At 50.1% G+C, this 8,389-nt stretch overlaps 1 long non-coding RNA gene across 1 annotated transcript in view; it reads left to right on the top strand.

The window, feature by feature from the left end:
• Window positions 1-1,006: 1,006 nt before the first annotated feature.
• Window positions 1,007-8,389, top strand: part of LOC132218808 (uncharacterized) — a 16,180-nt gene continuing 8,797 nt past the window's right edge. The window contains exon 1 of the long non-coding RNA XR_009449278.1: window positions 1,007-1,212. This is a non-coding gene — a long non-coding RNA (uncharacterized LOC132218808). The remainder of the gene's footprint in view (window positions 1,213-8,389) is intronic.

Below are 8,389 nucleotides of genomic sequence, written 5' to 3'. Positions count from 1 at the left end.
GATTATGAAGTAATTGAAGGAAGGCTTTTTGTAGATTTTTACCACCTTGTTTTTAGCTTCTGCCAAACCATTGTTTCAGAAACGGGTACCAAACCTTGTATGTGCTTATTCTGCATATGGGTTTCAGGCTGAAAGATTTACAAGAAGTTGTTCTAGAGATAACGATGGAAGCAGAATTTAAGTTTTAACTCTAACATCTCTGGGTCATTTTTATACTCCTAGGGGCAGAGCCAAGAATCCCCAGTTCTAATCTGGATAGATGATAAATGTGCTGTTTGTTCTACAGACATGCCACCAATCCCATGTCTTGCCTTTCAGTGTTTTTTTCACTCTGGGGAAGTTGGAGATTTGAGTCAGGTTCTTAATACTTCTCTTGGTAGCCAGTGCTCAGTTAACTTCAAAGAGGTGAGAGCCACAATCATGAACTCCTTTACACAATTCTCTGTTGGCAGTTGCTAAGTTAACATGAATGTAGCTCGTATCTTTGGGGGAGGTGGGGGGGGGGGGAGGGAGGAAAGAATGACTGCCTTGAGCTGTGAGGTGATATTTTGCCATCCAGAGCTACACAGGCACTCAGGTTTATTTGGAGTGGTGAATTGGCAAGTTGAAGTCTGGCGTATCCCACTCCTATCTCCTCCCATTCCCATAAATATTAAACTAAAAGATTATTAGTCTATGGACTTTCTTTGAACAAATTACAGGTGAGATGTCTCTTGCCTTCCTGCGTGTGTGTTTCTGGTGAGGATACAATAGCCTTTCTAAGCCTGCACAGGGTGAGGTGACCTGCTGTAGGGTTTGTGACCAGCATTTTTACACTTGAGCTTGGGAATGGGGTGGAGGCAGGCAAATGCCTGTGAAAATGATGTGCTTCCCTACCCCTGCAGTCAGCCCTTAAGCTACTGGGGATGTCACTCGAATTCATTTCCAAATTCGTCCCACACAACAAAAAGCGTTGTCCTGTTTTTCTTATCTGGAGGAAGTGGGGGCTGGGGTCAGAGGTGTGGAGAGGAGGGAGAATTTGGGGTTCAGACAGCATTTCTGAGCCCCTGGTGCCGTACTTGTGCTGATATCATGATACCAGTATACATATTTCAGGAAATTCTCATTGTTCTTTTTCCCTTTTTACAGAAAAGTACATTGAATTTCAGAGAGATGGAACATCCTAACGTTAAAGCCATCATCCTTATGAAGACGAGTGGTCCTCAAAGAAGGGTGTGTATACTCTTTTTAACTTTATTTTTCAATTGCAGCTTACATTCAGTGTCATTTTGTATTAGTTTTAGGTGTATGGCGTAGTGGTTAGTTAGCCATATACTTTACAAAGTGAGCTATGTGAACGTTCCCCGAGAAGCCCGCTGCTCTTCTCCCCCGCGCCTTTGTTTTTCCGATGCTTCCTCCTTGCCTTGGTTTTTGTGCCTCTCAAACTCTGCACATCTAGCAAGCCTGAGATGGACTTCTGTGATAGGGTTGATACCCTTTGTCGCATTGTTTGCTTATACCGTCTTTCCATGTAAGATTTGAAGTGGCTTTCCAAAACACAGTAAAAAGGGAAAATATACATGAACCAGGGCCTGGGGAATATGGGAAATTAGAACCCAGATACGTAGGCCATATACATGGTTGCTAAAGTTGAGCTGTATATTCCTCCTTCCCCCCCGCCCCCATTTTTGGCATTAGCAATACTCAAATATAGCATTTGGGAAAATATATGTTTTAGAAAGTGAAAGTCCTCTTTTCCCTCCTTCCCCATGGGACCTCTGTAACAGTTTGATGCATATCTTGCTAGTAGTTTTTTTCTCTCCCATTGTTGTCTGTGTTCAGTTGCAAGAAACAGAACCTGAAAAATAGTGACTTAAATCATAAGGACATTTATTGCTTAAGAAGCCTAGAGGTAGCTGACTGGCTTGAGAACCCATTTGTGGCTCAACAATGCACCACCTCTGGTCTGTGCGTCTGCGGTTCTCTTGGCCCGTGCCTCATGGCTACAGACGGCTGCTGCACCTCAAGTCCCACATTCTCACACATCACAGGACATTCCTCATGGAAGGAAGGGGCTGGGGAAAAGCAGCTTCTTTCCTGGCAAGGCTTTTTCTTTTTTTTAAATATTGAATTTTCTTTTTAAAATATTTTTATTGATTTCAAAGAGAGGAAGGGAGAGGGAAAGAGAGATAGAAACATCCATGAGAGAGACATGAGTTGGCTGCCTTTTGCACGACCCCCTACTGGGGATCAAGCCCCAAACCAGGGAATGTGCCCTGACCGGGAATCGAACCGGTGACCTCTTGGTTCATGGGTTGATGCTCAACCACTGAGCCACACCTGCCAAGCAAAGCTTCTCCTTTTGATCAAAGGAGGAAGTCTGTCCTAGAAGTCACCCTGCAAACTTTCCCTCATGTTTCTTTGGCAAAAAGAACCAATTTTTCATAAAACCAATTATTCTTCATCCCAGGGGCCTGCTTGCCCTGAGCCCATAGCTATCTGGCTGTTGCTTGAAAAAAACTGGGCATTCTGTTTGCAAGGAGGAATGGGTCGTGGGGCGAGGGGGGGGGGGCGAAGTGGGGGATGGCTATGGGGAAAAACCAGCTGTGCTTACCACAGGTAATGAGTGCATTAAAAAAATTTATCTTGGTCTTATTTTTTAACAGTAATGGGTTGGAATTGTATTATTATTCAACTCAGTATTTTCACTTAATTGCACGTATCCAGCAGATAGGGCAGTACCTATAGATTTATCTCATTCTTTGTTACTATTGCATAGTATGTGGTGGTTTCCTGTCTTTTACTATTATAGAGGATGTGGCCATTAATTTTCTTATACAGCTCTCTTTGTGCACATGTGTATTCTCTAGGGGAGATATCTGGACATAGAATTGCTGGATAAACACATTGAAAAATTTGATTAAAATACTTGATAAAAATTGTTCTCCAAAGAGGCCATTCCAGCTAAGCAGTGATAAAATGTCACTGCTAGATACCACTATTTATAACCTAACTAGAGACCCGGTGCATGAAATTCATGCACTTGGGAGCGGGGCGGGGGTCGGGATCCCTCAGCCCGGCCTGCACCCTCTCACAGTCCTTCACCCTCTCGGGAGCCCTTGGGGGATGTCCGACTGATGGCTTAGGCCTGCTCCCCATCAGTAGGACATCCTTAGTGCTGCCACGGAGACACGAGAGGCTCCTGCCACTGCTGCTGTGCTAGCCAACCGTGAGCCCGGCTTCTGGCTGAGCAGTGCTCCCCGTGTAGCACACTGACCACCAGAGGGCAGCTCCTGCATTGAGCGTCTGCCCCCTGGTAGTCAGTGCGCATCATAGTGACCGGTCATTCCGCCCTTCAGTTGATTTGCATATTAGCCTTTTATTATATAGGGTGAATGAAAAATGATATCTATTACTTTTTAGTTGGTTGTACTCTGAGTTTTATTCCTTCCATTGAAAAAAGGACAATAAAAGTTATATGATTCACATATTCCATAAGAGAAGTTAATACTCGTTCCCCTGGGAAAGCAGCCTCCCATCACCCTCCACCTCCCAATTATGACAGTATTTGTTGACATTTTCTTTTCTTGCTATTATTTTATTCATCTTTGTATCTCCAGCATCTAGTTTAATGCTTGCTCCACATACAAGATATAAAATTTATGAGCTTAAAAAAATCTGATGTGACTCAGTGGTTGAGCGTCGACCTATGAGCCAGGAGGTCACGGTTCGATTCCTGGTCTGGGCACATACCCAAGTTGTGGGTCCGATCACCTAGAGTTGGGTGTGCAGGAGTGAGCTGGTCAATGATTCTCTCTCATCATTGATTCTATCTCTCTATCCTTTTCCCTTCAGTGGGGCAGGGGCCTTGGCCTGGCACTGCCTGTGTCCCCCGCCACCCACTCCTGGTACCCTGTTCACCATCAGGCGATGGGAGCCTAGCGGCTGGGAGGAAAAACCAAGAGTTCGGCTATTCTGCCAGCTTGCTGGCCCCGTCCCCCGCCGCCACTCATCCCAGGTTCCCCGTTCACCATTGGGCGATCAGAGCCTGATGCCCGGGGGAGGGACTGAGAAGTCAGCCGTTCTCGCCTGCTTGCCAGCCCTGCCCCCACTGCAGGTCACCCTCTGTGTGTGGGGTGACCAGCAGGGTGGGGGCCTTGGCCTGGCGCCACCCGTGTCTCCTGCCACCCACCCCCAGTTCTCCGTTCGCCATCAGGCGATGGGAACATGCTGGCCGGTGAAAGGGACCGAGAGATGGTCGGTGCACCTCCTAGTGATTGGTCAAGCAGTAGTTCTGGTTGTTCTGCTGTTAGGGTCAATTTGCATATTACCCTTTTATTATATAGGATTATATAGGACTAGAGGTCCAGTGCACAAGATTCGTGCACTTGGTGGGGGGGTCCCTCAGCCCGGCCTGTGCTCTCTCACAGTCTGGGAGCCCTCGGGGGATATCCTACTGATGGCTTAGTGCTCCCGCGAAGGTGGGAGAGGCTCCTGCCACCACCGCTGTGCTCACCAGCCATGAGCCTGGCACTCCCCCTGTGGGAGGGCACTGACCACTAGGGAGCAGCTCCTGTGTTGAGCGTCTGCCCCCTGGTGGTCAGTGCGCATCATAGCGACTGGTCGTTCTGCTGTTTGGTCGATTTGCATATTAGCCTTTTATTATATAGGACTGGATTCATTGGGGTGACAATAGTTAATAAAATTATATAGGTTTCAGGTGTACAGTTCTATATCATTTACATATTGTATTGTGTGTTCACCACCCCAAGTCAAGACTCCTTCCATCTCATTTATAACCCCTTTACCCTCTTCTGCCTCCCTGCATTGTAATCACCATGCTGTTGTCTGGGTCTGAGTTTTGTTTGTTTTTGCTTGACCTGTCTTTTTTAAAGGAAGGCCTTGAGCCCATTGGTTCTTGTCATGGGCCCCCATTCCTCCTGCTGTCAGCTGCAGGCAGAGTCTCTCTCTCCTGCCTAATGCCCCAGGGTTTGTGGCCATGCCTGTAAGAACCACGGGGGTGAAGAGCCAGGGCAACTAGGGAGGAAAGTGCCTAGTAAATGCCAGTGTTGTTAACTAAATATGTTATTGTGGAGAAAATGCAATCGTGGGACTGCTGATATTTTGCAGAAAATGCATTTTATTTAAAATCTCTAACAGTGGTGTTTTCTTTGAGGGCAACTTCCAAGCAGCAGAGGCCACTCTGAAGTGCAGGTGGATGGCAGAGGGCACTAGAGGAATGTGAATGCAGTGGGCCCTGGCCATGGCTAGCCTAGGGCAGGGGGGCCCTGGCTTACCAGCCCAGACTAGTCTAGAACAATGGCTCCAGTCCCAGCATCAGCTTCTAACTGGTCTCCCTGAACCCGTGCCTTCCTGCTGGGAGCAGTCCTCCATCCTGGAGTCATACACATTGTGTGCACCTGACCCCCCCCACCCCCAGGGGAAAACTAGCTGACCAGTCCTAGTTAGCATTGAACTTGTCGAGAAGATGGGACAAGTTCAACCTTGGAGGATGTAGCACAGTCATCACGAGATTCCTATAGAGAAGGTGCAGGACGGAAAAGAGGGGAGAGGGCCTGGAAGGACTATCCCCGTAAGATCAGAGTTTGGTTCCAGATGGAAACATTAGAGATTTTCAAAGGGAAGGCTGTGCAGTGGTTAGAGAGGAGTCACAACGTGAAGGTGGGGAGTTTGGAGTTAGATCTGAAGGCAGGCGGGTGATGCCCCAGGCTCTGGAGCCATGGGAGGCTGGGGGATGTCAGGAAGAGTAGCCTGTGGCCGGGGCAGGGTGGAGCTGGCAAGGGAGAATGGAGAACAGCCTGGTCCAGGAGAGAGGAATGGCCTGGGCAGGGCAGTCATGGGGGCAGAGGGGAGGGGGCCATTTAAGAAGAGTGGGCCGGCCATGTGACATGCTGAATGCTGGAGCAAGAGGGAGAAGCCCTGAGACACAGGACCTGAGACCTTCTCCCCTACAGCCACCGAGCTGGTCTTTAAAGGGTGCCAATCCTGAGACCCAGCATGGACTGTGCTCCCTCCCTTGCTGTTCTCCCGAGTCCCACGTTACACAAGGTGGAGCTGTGCTTGCCCTCCTTCCAGTGCACCAAGGGGCCTCCTGCTCTCCCAGCACTGCCTCCTCCTCTAAGTGAGTTGTGTTGGCATCTCTCAGACCTGGACCCTCTCATGCTGGATACTCACCAGAGCCCTCCCCGAGGAGAAGGCCCTGCTAACCCACGTGGCAGGGTCTGTCTGGGGAGAGAGGGCTCCTGTGCCTGTGCCATGCTGTGTCAGGCAGTCACTCAACATCTCGGGACAGGAAAGAGTTTCGTGTCCGGATCTAACCCTGACTTGCCATGTATCCTCAGGCCTGTCCATGTCCCTCTCCAGCCCTCAGTCTCCTCATCTGTAAGATGGGACTGGCAACACCTTACAGGGAAGTGACCTTATAACACCCCCTCCTGCTAGAGCAGCTGTACCTTCTGGATAGCATCAGCCCCTGAACCCTCCAGGGGCAGAGGGGAGGGGGTCAGGGAGGGAGGATGTCCTGCACCCAAATGTGAACGCAGCCCTGGGCCCCACTTGCTGCTGCACGGTGCCTCCCCCCACCACCAGCCTGGAAAGGGAGAAGCTACATCACAGCTTGAGTCAGCGCCTACCCCCAGGACAAAGACAGTCAGCAGAGAGGAGTCAATCATTTATTGTAGGATGGGAGGTGGGGGAATGGGAGGGGAGGTTTTTTTTTCTGCCAAGGGCCATTTGTATATTTGTAACATCATTTTCAAGCCATACAAAATTATCAACAAATTAGCTGGCTATATTTGGTCAAACATTTAATTAACTCACCCCTAATGCTTTGGCAGGGCCAGACCCAATGATTTCAGGGGCCTTATAAGGCCTACAGGCCGGATGTTCCCCACCTCTGACTTACTGACTCTTATTGACAAGAAGTCAGTTCCCTTGGCACCAGGTGCAACATGTCTCCCCTGCTCCCCCACCCTCCAGTCGCTGGCCCCAGACCCTCAGTGCCAATCACCTTTGCAACCTGAGATCCCTGTGGGGTCTGAGAGGCACAGGGAGGCAGAAATCAAGGATTCTGTAGTTTAAATATGTAAAGTGTGACAACCCACCAGACCCTCCGTGGCCTGGCAATGTGGGTGCAGAACAGGTGGAGGGTGGAGGGGTGGGGGTGGGGGCAGGTGAAGCCAGGAGGCCTCCAGAGTCCAGAGTAGAAAGGAACCGGATCACATTTCCGTCGGCAAGCAGGGTTTTATCTTCCGTAAGATAGCGGTAACCCATTTGTCTGTCTTCAAGGCACAGCTCTTCTTGCCTCCTTTCAATTTGAATCTGTGGGCAGAGAACCGAAAAGGCACTGAGTCACCCGCCAGGCACCACACAGGAGTCCCCTTGCCCCTCCTTACTGCTGGGTGCCCCTACGCTGCTGTCTCTCTAACAGGTGCAGTCACTGCGCCAGACCCATGGCGGCCTTACCAGGGGCGCACCCACGCTTCAGGGGAGCTTATTAAACGGCCTTTCCTGCGCCTCTTTCCCTGAGATTTTCCCCGGTGCGTCCGAGTGGAGCTGAAGGCTGTCAACATCCTGAGGATTAGCAGGCATGGAAAATTCCCCTCCTGGGAACCTTGGAGGGCTTCCCTGCTCTGTCTTTTCCCGTGTCTGTGTACGTTGGGGATGCTCAGTCATCCTAAGGGTGTGTGTGTGTGTGTTTCTTTTCTGATCTGCCCCCTCCCACACCCCACCCTCCTGGCTCCTAAGCTTGGCCGTGGACCAAGTAGACCAGTTCTGCCCTTTGTTATCTGAGTGATCTCAGACAACTCTCTCTACCTCCCTGAACCTCAGTCTTCATGATAATGAAAATATGTGACCCCAAGATGATTAACCAAGACAATATACACGAAAGTGCCTTCTGGACACCGAGCGACAAGGTGATAACGACCTGGATGCAGCTATGGTGTGGACTGCACCTCACAGGTAGGACTGCAGAGGAGCACCAGGAGAATGCGGGGCAGAGAGTCACCTGCCCAAGGCCACCCAAGACCAGAGGCTGGCAAATCGGAGTCAGGCGCTAATCGTGATGCCTCACTCCTCTTGCTGTGCGGTAAAGCGGGGGCGTGTAGGCAGCTCCTTTAATACTGCGTTAGGATAGAACACGGCTCCTCGGAGCGCCAAGAAACTAGCCACTGCAGGACACACCGGTGCAGGCGAGGACGCGGAGCACCCCCTGGCGCCCACACTCAGCTCTGCACCCAGGTTTTAAAGGCCTTGCTCCCGGGGTTTAGAAACCTTACTCTGGTGGGACATCGCCATCTAGCGACCGCTTTTCTAATTCCAGTAGCGATTTCTGTTCTCTGGAGGAGGAAGTCAGGAATTGAGCGGGGGGAATGGCACTCACATTAGA

Source organism: Myotis daubentonii, chromosome 16, assembly GCF_963259705.1.
Source record: "Myotis daubentonii chromosome 16, mMyoDau2.1, whole genome shotgun sequence".
In the NCBI taxonomy this organism is placed as follows: Eukaryota; Metazoa; Chordata; class Mammalia; order Chiroptera; family Vespertilionidae; genus Myotis; species Myotis daubentonii.
Note: the sequence above shows the minus strand (reverse complement) of the source record. Positions and strands in the feature narration are given on the sequence as shown.